Source organism: Hyla sarda, chromosome 5, assembly GCF_029499605.1.
Source record: "Hyla sarda isolate aHylSar1 chromosome 5, aHylSar1.hap1, whole genome shotgun sequence".
In the NCBI taxonomy this organism is placed as follows: domain Eukaryota; kingdom Metazoa; phylum Chordata; class Amphibia; order Anura; family Hylidae; genus Hyla; species Hyla sarda.
This window is the reverse complement of record NC_079193.1, coordinates 357,316,200-357,328,380: the sequence shown is the minus strand read 5'-3', so window position 1 is coordinate 357,328,380 and position 12,181 is coordinate 357,316,200. Positions and strand designations below refer to the sequence as shown.

General features: G+C 47.4%; 1 protein-coding gene across 1 annotated transcript in view; it reads right to left on the bottom strand.

Moving 5' to 3' along the window:
• ZHX2 (zinc fingers and homeoboxes 2) overlaps positions 1-11,552 on the bottom strand; it is a 74,764-nt gene extending 63,212 nt beyond the window's left edge. Inside the window, exon 1 of the mRNA XM_056522692.1 lies at positions 11,144-11,552. The gene's annotated coding sequence lies outside the window, so the exon portion shown is untranslated. The remainder of the gene's footprint in view (positions 1-11,143) is intronic.
• Positions 11,553-12,181: the final 629 nt, after the last annotated feature.

Here is a 12,181-nt window from a genome sequence, read left to right as displayed (position 1 = left end):
TTTTGCAACAGCTGGAGGCTCCCTGCTTGGGAAACACTGACATAGACAGTGATTTACAGCTCCCAGAAAATGTTTATTACTTTTATAAGGAAGGATTTGCTTTATCTATATTAGTTATCTACATATTTTTCTTTAATCCTCACTTTTTCCTATTTTTGGATGACATTTTGGTGCCTTTAGAACCAATTACCAGGTTTCCATAGAGTTCTGGTCTCAACATACAATGGTCGTCCCAGAACCAATTAATTTTGTAACTTGAGGGACAACTGTACAACATGGCTGCCATTGATAAGTCAGCCGCTTACTTTTATTAGTAAGAACTAACTTACAGGCTATTTATTAAACAGCAAAAGTCACATTTCTATGAGGCACAAAAATCCACAATCACAGGTTTTTACTACATTATTTTCTTTTTTCTTTTGCCATTCTACCTTTCACTCCCCCCAGGTCCTGTGTGTTGACTAGGCCTCAGTGAGCAGCCACCTGTTGCCATGGCCACCTGAGGTAATGTTACTCTAAAGACAAGGCCTAGTCTCCCATGGTCGTACACAATAGTGTAGTTAACTAAATTTTTTGCACACTGTAATGGAAACCGAGACAAAAACAAGCTGTGAGCACACACTAACCTATACAATTTATTTCCCTGGATGCCCCAATAGACACGATGCAGATTCAATCAATAGAGAGGCGCTTTTCGTGATGCACTGATGTCCCGTCTCCTCTCTATTGATAGTATACAGCAAATAGCGGCGGGCAGAACAGCAGTGGGGTTTGCAGATTGGCAGCAGAACCATTGAAGTAAATGGGCAGCAAGTTCGCTGAGGATCTCCGACGCGTAAAATCCGCGGCACATTGTGTACGTATGAACATATCCCTGTGATGTATAAAGCTGCAGGCAACCCACAACTATTACAGAACTTCGTAAACGAAAGAGCACGTACGTGCACTCACCGCTCGGCAGAGGTGTATCGGGGTCCAGTTCTGGGTAGGGATCGACCGATATCGATGATCTGTGGAGGTTAAGGCCGATAGCCGATAACGTATACCGATATTCCGGTATAAGTTATCAGCTATTTATCCCCCCTTCCCCCGGCGCCACCGCTGCAGATCATTGATTTAAAGCGGGCGCTTTAAATCGATGAACTGCAGCGGCTTTTGCGGTGCCAGAGACTGCCGCCGCCACCCGCTTCTCTCCCCGACTGGTCCTCCACCTATCCTCTGCCCAGAGACCGCCGCCGCCCGATTCTCTCCCCCTGCCGGTCCTTAGTCCAACCACCGCCACGGCCCCATTGCCTCCCCCATTCCCGGTTTTATAATTACCTGTTCCTGGGGTCCGCGCTACTTCTGGCTCCTTCGGCGTCCTGAGCTGTCACTGTGCGCACTGACGGTGATGTCTCGTTGAGGACCTTACTCGTCATTGCGCAGCGCACAGCGTAACACGGGAGGCTGCAGGAGCCAGAAGTAGCATGGACCCCAGGAACAGGTAATTATAAAACCGGGGATGGGGAGGCAATGGTGCATCGGCGGCGGTGCGGTGGGGGGTGCGGTGTGGCGGGCATTATCGGCAAGGTAATTTCCGATACCTATAACGTCCAAAATCGTGAATATCGGCCGATAGTATCGGCCAAACCGATAATCGGGCGATCTCTAGTGCTGGGTCACAGCATCGGCACAGATGGATGGCGCTCGGAGGCAACACCAGCAGTTTCGCACGGCCGGACGAAGCACGCACTCACGTGCGAAACTGCCGGCGTTGCCTCCGAGCGCCATCCATCTGTGCCGATGCTGTGACCCTGTGAACTGGACCACCCCGCGGCAAGTGCACGTACGTGCTCTTTTGTTTATGATTTATTGATACTTCATACGTTTGTATATGCACCCCGCAGGAGGTATCGAATAAGGTTGCCGAGACTACACTGCATACCGCCTACAGGTGAAGCTGCCTCTTGTGTGCTCTCCCCTTTTCTGTCTCACTATCGTATAACAGAACTTCCTTGGCGGATCAACGAAAGTGACTGCTTGGACCCCACATGATCTGCAGACAGAACTCCCTCCATTCACTTCTATGAAAGCGCCGGAGATTCCCAAGTGCTCTACTCTGGTATCTCCGGTCAAGATTTTCACTCAAGACTTTGCAATGCAGTCTAGAGAAAATATTTGATAAATTGGGATTTCGTCAAATTTTTTTTAATTATCATACCTTTTTTAGAATGGGTTCACACTGAGCTTTTATTTCTGATTAGGTATATATTTAAAAAAAAAAAAAAAAAAAAAAAAAAAAAAAGTAAACAATAACTGATGATGCTGTATAAAATAGGTGTTTCCCATTGGCTTTCATTATAGAAAAAAAACATATAATAATAATGGATTGATATATATATATATATATATATATATATATTTTTTATTTTTTTTGCCATACACAACAGCATAGTTGAATACGTTTTCGTATACAGCAAAATGAAACGGACTGTAACAGAAACAGTAAAATGGGGCCAAAAACGCAGTGTATATTAAATGGATCAAAATGCACAGCCATACGATACAATATGATTAACACAGAAAGTATTGTAAAAAAAAATATAAAAATAAAAAGATAATTTATGAATGCAAAAATCGGGATGGAAATGGGGCATTGGGCCTCTCAGTTGTGCTCTTTGGATGTCTGGGAATGCTAGATGTCAATTTATTTAAAAAAAATTAATAAATAAAATTATAAAACCTATAGAACACTTTATTTTTTTTATTTTATTTTTTTATAAAAAAATATTGGCCATACCTTTATCTAGTGTCTTTTGTATGGGGCGGTGATCATCTGTAAATGACCCAGCGAGCAATTGGTCGATTGCTGTGTAAGAGTCTTGTATAGGGCATAGATGTGCCCGGGTAAAAGGTCCTGTTGCTGAGGACCAATACACCAGAGTGTCATGGTGTAGCAGAACCTAGATCCCCTCTGGTTCTATCCAGCTAAACTTACATAATTTTAGAACAATGTTTCCCAACCAGTGTGCCTCCAGCTGTTGTAAAACTACAACTCCCAGCATGCCGGGAGTTGTAGTTTTAAAACAGCTGGAGGCACACTGGTTGGGAAACACTGCAGCGTTCTATTGTGGCAGTACACAGATTACACCATGTTCTACTAAACAAAAACTTACGGTAGATTACACTAGAACACTGGTCCCTAACCTGTATCAAAACTACAACTCCCATTATGGCCAGTTGTAGTTTTGCACCAGCTGGTACCACAGGCTGGGGGAACAGTGCTGTAAAACTTTTGGAAGGAACATTTTAGGATCAGATCACAACAGTACCTGGATCCCCCCTTTTCTACTGAACCAAATTTAGATCACTCTAGAACAGTGGTCTCCAACCTGCAGAACTACAGATGTTGCAAAACTACAACTCCCAGCATGCCCGGAAAGCCTTTGGCTGTCCGGGCAAGCTGGGAGTTGTTGTTTTGCAACATCTGGAGGTCCGCAGGTTAAAGACCACTGCTCTAGAACCTTCAAAAGAAGCATCTTAAAGGGGTATTCCAGGATTTTTTTTATATGACTATGCTACAGGGGCTGTAAAGTTAGTGAAGTTCATAATATAGTGTCTGTACCTGTGTGTGACGGTTTTCTCCCAATTCTTCTGTGATTTTCACCCCACTATTTATTTTTACCAGCATACAAAATGACTATTGTCTCAGATTTTTCCCAGGTTGCAATGCAGCCGAGACCTGACATCACTAGTCAGCTGATGACAGGGAGCCTGTCTGCTTCAATGGGTGGAGGGATCAATCTGCAACTAATGCAACAGCTGTAGGCACTAGGGATCGACCGATTATCGGTATGGCCGATATTGTCGGCCGATAATCACAATTTTGGGCATTATCGGTATCGGCAATTACCTTGCCGATAAGCCGATAATGCCCCGCCCCCGCACCGTGACCGCCGCACCACACCACGACCGCCTCCCCGACCCACTGCACCGCGTCGCACCCCCCACTGTAGTGCTGGGCAGTATACCGGTATGGATTTTTGCCCATACTGCTCGGGCCCCTCCCCCACCCTCTGAGTCAATAAAAAAAAATTAAACTTAAACTCATCCTTCCTGTAGTGTCCAGGGGCGTTCCGGGTGAAGGGTGAACCGGTCCGGGCTGTCCTTCTCCGGCGGTCATCTTCTCCACTCCGGGCAGGCTCTGGCCTAGTAGCTGCATAGACGCTGCTACGCCGTGACGTCAGGTGCGTCGCTGTGCATGGGCGTCACTGCGCAGCGGCGTCTATGCAGCGTACTAGGCCGAAGCCTGCCCGGAGTGGAGAAGATGACCCCCCGGAGAAGAAGGACAGCTCGGACCGGTTCACCCTCCACCCGGAACGCCCCCGGACACTACAGGAAGGATGGATGGCCCGGACCACCCTGAATGGTAGGGGGAGAGAAGCGGGTGGTGGTGGCGGCCTATGGCACCGCAAAAGCCACTGCAGTGCATTGATTTAAAGCGCCCGCTTTAAATCAATGATCTGCAGCGGTGTCGCAGGGGGATAAATAGCTGATAACTTATACCGGAATATCGGTATAAGTTATCGGCTATCGGCCCTAACCTCCACCGATTATCGGTATCGGCCCTAAAAAACCGATATCGGTCGATCCCTAGTAGGCACCCTGATTGAAAACCACAGGTCTTTTGAATGGATGCAGCTCATTTATGTTTCAATGGGTGGGGTGGCTGATGTGTGGGAGGGAGGAAAATGGAATTATGGGATTTGTAGGCAAAAGATGATAACTCAAACAGGAAATACCAGTTCACTAACAGCTAGCCACAGTGTTATGGTAATCTCACAACATAGCCATTTAGCCCCAATACAAGCACAGATCCTTCCTAAGAATGTCCATTACTGTCTGCCAGGTACGTACCAAAATCACCTGATTGTGGACAACCCCTTTAAGTCCTAAAATAAAAATTTAAAAAAATAAACTGATCATTTTCACATCCCTATATCCTCTGCTGCCAGGCCTGCAGCGATGAAATCACGGACATTGGACGAGTCATGCCCTAAACATCCAAGCAGAGACCAATGGGGGTCACCGGAATGATGTACGCAACGCTATCGCTGCAAGCCTATATATAAATAAAATTAAAAAAAATAATAATAATAATAAATATTTGCCAGTTTTAGCTTGTACCCAACTTTCTGAAAATCCTGAACTACATCACCGCACTGAAGACAATACAAAGATATATCTAAATACAGGTCAAACAACAATCTATAGCGGCGAGTTGAAAGTGGCGCTCAAGTTACAGTACACGCATTTACATTTGCCTATTATATCCTGATCCTAACAGCCCAGACTGTGACAAGCCCCGGATTCCCACAGCTCGGCACTTGGCAAACAAAAGCCACCAGGAAGCACTTGACTAGAACACTGACCGCTCTCCCCCTCCCCACGCAACTTTGAAGTAAAGTAGTCAGGTGGCGCAGCATTCCAGCAATTCACTACTGCACTTCCTACACACAGGTTTACTCCTCACCAACACATCTCCACTCATCCGTCCATCATTGGGGGGGTTAAATCCAAATTCATTTAACCCTAGTGTTCCCAGCATGGGCCCAACTGCTGATCAAATAGGTCAGGGAGGGGTAACAATAGAACCACATGTAGAGGGGGGGGGGGGGGCCTCAGTCATTTAGATGAGATTAGGAGAGGAGGGGGGGTCTCGAGGGGCACTCAAGGAACAAGTTAAAAGATGCTACAGCCTCAAAGTTTTCTTGAGCACCTCGTGTTGTCAGCCAAGTCCAGATACAAGATTATAGCGGCGCAGGGAGGGGGAGTGCAGGTCATTAGGGGGGCAATTGAAAAATAAATAAAAATAGGGGTCATACAGAGATTGTCGTGTATTAAAGGGTTACTCCACTGGAAAACTTTAAATCAACTGGTGCAAGAAAGTTAAACAGATTTGTAAATTAATTCTTTTAAAAAATCCTAATCCTTCCAGTACTTATCAGCTGCTGTTATGATCCACGGGAAATTCTTTACTTTTTGAATTTCCTTTCTGCCTGACCACAGTGATCTCTGTCCATTTTAGGAACTGTCCAGAGCAGGAGTACCCCTTTAAAGACATCAGTGACACACGAAAAAAGACGCACTTTAGTGTAGAATCGTGACAGCATCTAGATCCCTTATGGTTCTACAAAACCAAAATGTACATTACTCTAGAACAGTGTTTTCCAGCCTTTGGCTGTCCGGGCATGCTGGGAGTTGTAGTTTTGCAACAGCAGGAGGGACTCTAAGACGGCTCTAAAACATTCAAAATACACTTTTCAGTGTAGTTATTAAAAAAAATCTTAATCCTTTCAGTACTTATGAGCTGATGAAGTGGAGTTCTTTTCTAAGTGCTCTCTGATGACACCTGTCTGGGGAACCGCCCAGTTTAGAAGCAAATCCCCCATAGTAAACCTCTTCTACTCTGTGTAGTTCCCGAGACAAGCAGAGATGTCAGCAGAGAGCACTGTTGCCAGACAGAAAATAACAACTCAACTTCAGCAGCTGATAATTATTGAAAGGATTAAGATTTTTTTAACAGAATACCAATCTGTTTAACTTTCTGGAGCCATATTCCTGGAATACTGCATTCACATCAGGTTTTTTGTAAAAAAAAAAAAAAAATGGATGTCTCAAAACCAGACCGAACCGTATACAACCGTGTACAACTGTATATACCTCTGTACGGTTTTAAACCGTATACGGTTTGAAAACGGATGTCCGGCTGCATACGGTTTAATACGTTTTTTGAAATTTTTTTTAATGTTTGTCCTTAATTAAATAAAGTTATTCTTGTTCTATTTGTGGGAAGAACTTTCGGCGTGCACTGCGCATGTGCAAACTGGATGGAACCGTACACACATAAAACCGTAGTAGACTATGGTTTTGTTTACGGGAAAAAAAACGGATAAAACCGTAAATGATGCAAAATGTACACTAGGGATCGACCGATATCGTTTTTTTTAGGGCTAATACCGATAATCGGTGGAGGTTAGGGCCTATAGCCGATAACTTATACCGATATTCCGGTATAAATTATCGGCTATTTATCCCACCGCGACACCGCTGCAGATCATTGATTTAAAGCGGGAGCTTTAAATCAATGCACTGCAGTGGCTTTTGCGGTGCCATAGGCCGCCACCCGCTTCTCTCCCCCTGCCTGTCCGGGGGTCCTGAGACCTATCACCGCCACCGCTCCCCCCCCCCCCCCCCCCGCCCCGGCCCCATTGCCTCCCCCATCCCCAGTTTTATAATTACCTGTTCTCGGGGTCCACTCTACATCTGGCTCCGGTGGCGTCCTACTGAGCTGTCACTGTGCGCACTGATGGTGACGTCACGTCGCGTCACTCGTCATTACGAACAGGTAATTATAAAACCGGGGATGGGGGGAGGCAATGGGGCCGGGGCGGTGCGGTGGGGGGTGCGACGCGGTGAAGTGGGTCGGGGGGGGGGGGGGCGGTCGTGGTGGGGTGCGGCGGGTCAGGGGCGGTGCGGGGCATTATCGGCAAGGTAATTGTCTATACCGATAATGCCCAAAATCATGATTATCGGCCGATAATATCGGCCATACCGATAATCGGTCGATCCCTAATGTACACAACCGGATGCTACGGTTGACATACGGTTTTCTATGAAATATCTATACATACAGTTTGCAATACGGTTCCATACGGATTTTTCACCAAAACCGGATACGGGAACAGTATTGCAAAAGCGAGATGTGAATGCAGCCTTAGATCACTCTCAGACAGTGTTCCCCCCCGACCTGTAGAAATACTATAACTCCCATCATGCCGTCCCATCAGTTGAAGTTTTGCAATAGCTGGAGAGACACAGGTTTAGGAACACTGATGTTGAATTTTCGAAAGGCACCTTGTAGCGTCATATGACAGTACCTGGACTACCCCCCCCCCATCCTACTAAACTCATTTTAGATCACCCTAGAACCTTCTTGTAGTCCTATTGTGACAGTACCTGGACCCCCCCCCCCCTTTCTACTGAACTAAATTTAGGTCACTCCAGAACAGTGTTCACCAACCTGCGGCTCTCCAGCTGTTGCAAAACTATAACTACCATCATGCCCGGTTGTAGTTATCCAGCAGCAGGATAGCAATGTCCTAGAACAGAGGTCTCCAAACTGTGGAATACCAGATGTTGCCAAACTACAACTCTCAGCATGTCTGGTCAGGCATTGGCTGTCTGGCATGCTGGGAGTTGTAGTTTTTCTAACAGCTAGAGGAGACCACTGACCTAGAACCTTCAACAGATGTATATTAGCGTTGCACTGTAGCAGTACCTGAATGATTCCCCAATGATTCTACCAAACTTTGGTCACTATACAACAGTGTTCCCAACCTGCGGCGCTCCAGCTGTTGCAAAACTATAACTCTTGTCGTGTCCGGTTGTAGTTTTCCAGCAGCTGGAGAGCAGTGATCCAGTGTGGTGGTCTGCAGACTGGGGACCATCATTTGCTGCAGAACTACAACTCCATTCCCAGACAGCTGTTGGAAGTTGTAGGTTTGCAACAGCTGGAGGTCCACAATTAGGAGACCACTGCTCTAGAACCTTGCAAACACCCCATTGCACTGTAGCATAACCTGGATCCCTGTGCTTCTACCAAACTTAGATCACTCTAGAACAGTGTTCCCCAACCTGCAGCTCTATAACTCTCCCCATGCTCATGCTGGGTTCACTTCACGTTTTTCCCAATACGGGACCGCATACGGCTGGGGGGGGGGGGGGGGGGGGGGAGCTAAAACCGGGCGCTCCCGTATCCCTGACTTATGTAATATATTTCATTACCGGTCAGTTCATTTTCGCCCGTATGCAGTTTTCTACCGGACCTAAAATCGTAGTCAATCACGGAAAAGAAAACCGCATACGGGCAAAAATGAGCCGACCGGTTCACTCCGGTCGGCTCATAGAAATACATTACATACGGGGGGGCATACGGCAGGGATACGGGAGCGCCCGGCTTTAGCTCTCCCCCCCCCAGCCGGTCCCGTATTGGGAAAAATGTGATGTGATCCCAGCATCAGACAGGCATATTGTTGCTAAACTACAACTCCCATCATGCCCAGACAGTCATATTGTTGCTAAACTACAACTCCCATCATGCCCAGACAGTCATATTGTTGCTAAACTACAACTCCCATCATGCCCAGACAGTCATATTGTTGCTAAACTACAACTCCCATCATGCCCAGACAGTCATATTGTTGCTAAACTACAACTCCCATCATGCCCAGACAGTCATATTGTTGCTAAACTACAACTCCCATCATGCCCAGTCATATTGTTGCTAAACTACAACTCCCATCATGCCCAGTCATATTGTTGCTAAACTACAACTCCCATCATGCCCAGACAGTCATATTGTTGCTAAACTACAACTCCCATCATGCCCAGACAGTCGTATTGTTGCTAAACTACAACTCCCATCATGCCCAGACAGTCGTATTGTTGCTAAACTACAACTCCCATCATGGCTGGAAAATGTATTGCGGCAGCCCCTGGACCGTACACAGATCTATGGTCAGACAGGTCTACACGTAGGGATCAGATTTTGCGGACGCCATAACACGGAAACGTGAACCAGATCGGTTACGCCATTGCTGACGCTCTTTTTATACCTGTTGTCACGCTGTATGACTATGCAAAAGCAGTTCCCGAAGTTCCCTCACGACTTGGACCTGGGTGACCTACAGTTTGGGTTCTGTACCCACTGACAAACTCGCCTCATCTACATCTACTATACCAGTGGTCTCCAACCTGCGGACCTCCAGATGTTGCAAAACTACAACTCTCAGCATGCCCGGACAGCCACTGGGAGTTGTAGTTTTGCAACATCTGGAGGTCCGCAGGTTGAAGACCACTGTACTATACTGCTGCTCTCCACACTGCTGCGAGTTGTAGTTTTGCACCATCCGCAGGGCCCGCAGCATCCTGCTCTGACCAGTTAGGAGCACTTGAATGAACTTTAGGACTCCCTGTACCCCTTGCTCCCTGTTGTCACGCTGTACGACTATGCAAAAGCAGTTCCCGAAGTTCCCTCACGACTTTGACCTGGGTGACCTACAGTTTGGGTTCTGTACCCACTGACAAACTCGCCTCAGCTACATCTACTATACCAGTGGTCTTCAACCTGCGGACCTCCAGATGTTGCAAAACTACAACTCCCAGCATGCCCGGACAGCCAACGGCTGTCCGGGCATGCTGGGAGTTGTAGTTTTGCAGCATCTGGAGGTCCGCAGGTTGAAGACCACTGTACTATACTGCTGCGGGTTGTAGTTTTGCACCATCCGCAGGGCCCGCAGCATCCTGCTCCGACCAGTTGGGAGCACTTGAATGAACTTTAGGACTCCCTGTACCCCTTGCCCCCTATCCCCACCACCACCACCACCCTGCACTCGCTCGTCTCTGCTGGCCATGGTGGATCGTGCTCGGCTCCTCTCTCCCTCCCTGCCTGCAGTTAGGGAGGGGGAGGCTGCACCGCGTCATGCTTTCTGCAACCACATCACAAGCCAAAACAATCCCAAAATTCAGATCCAACTCACAATTTTAGGGGGCTCACACTTTAACCCCTACCATTAAAAATAAATAAATAAATTCCTCCCCCTAGCGATCAGTGATAAAAACTTTCCCGAGCCTGCGTCTATCTATGGGCTGTGATGAAAGCAAAGAGCTCAGCTCTCTCCAGCCTCTACGTAACGCCCTATCGAAAGCGGACGCCATATTTTCTGTTGCTTATGTCGACATAGAAAGGGGGGGGGGGGACAAGTAGATCGGGGCTTTAACTGCTCCTTATCTGCCCCCAATCTGATCGGCTGTAAAGTTATACTGGAGGTGTAGCGATCAACCCCCCCGGACATGTTCCCTTACACCCCCCCCCCCCATAACCAGGCAGCTAGGCTTACCCCCAGTACCCCCCCCCCCCCCCCCCATGACCCAGTAAACACGCGGGAGCCGCTAAAGTTGGGGGCTGATCGGTGATCGCTGACCTCGTCCGATCTGCCCTCTCACGTGTCGGTGTACATAAGCCGCCCCCTTATTTATTTTTTTTACCGCCCCCCCCCCGTTCACACCACGCTGTCTCTGCCAGGAAGTTTTTTTTTCTTACCTGCGGCTCCCCGGGCGCGCGCGATGGAACGTTGGCAGCAACAATGTATCCAGGCGGCGGATAGAACGTTGGGAATCGGAACGTTCTTAACGATCGGGGGTGCGGAAGAAGGGGGGGGGGGGATCCTTAGAACAACACAGCACAAGAGCGGAGCGCAAAAAAAAAAAAAAAATCCTCGATCAGTGGGGAATCTACGCCAAAACCCACATGATCTGTAACGTCAGCAGACGGATTTGCATACGATACCACCCGCACTTCACCCTGGATCGTAGCTCAGTTCTTGCGCAAAGTTGCGCACTGGTAATTTGCATTGAGCTCCCATTGTGAGGAGGGGAAGGGAAGGAAAGAGAGGAGGGGGCAGAACTGGGCGTAACCTGCCCCATAAACAGGGTGATCATTGTCACGGATCGGATGCCTGCGCCGATCATCGCACATTAAGTGCAGCACTGACTACTTTAATACTTTACAGGAATATTCTATAAAGATTTAAAAAAAAATAATAATAATAATTAAAAATAATAAAAAAAGTTCAAGGTGTCAAGAAGGAGAGAGCAGCAAACTGTTGATCCCGACCACGTGTGTGTGTATGGGGAGGGGGCTGAACACATGGCACACAATGCCCATCTGCTTAGCAGAGCGAGAAAGATTATTCCCCCTCCGGTCAGCGAGGGGTTAAAAGAAAACACATGTCAAAAGAAAAAAAAAAAAGGGGATGGGGCCGAGCGTGGTGCACGGCTGGGGTCACGTGATGTGCCTAACTTGTTTACTTGGGGGGGGGGGATGCGTGGTCGTCAGGGGGTTAACTCAGAGAGGGTTAAGAGCAACCAATCGTGGGGTTCAAATATTGACCTCTGTTTTCTTTTTTTTTTTTTTTTTAATATATATATATAGTACTTCATGGCCATTAGGGAGTTAAGTCGAATTAGTTCAGGGGGTATTACATTTTAGGAAGGCAAGGTAGAGGGTGAAGGAAACCAATTCGGGGGGGGGGGGGGGGTCAAACATTGACTTTCTGGTCTCTTGCTAGGACTGTGTCAT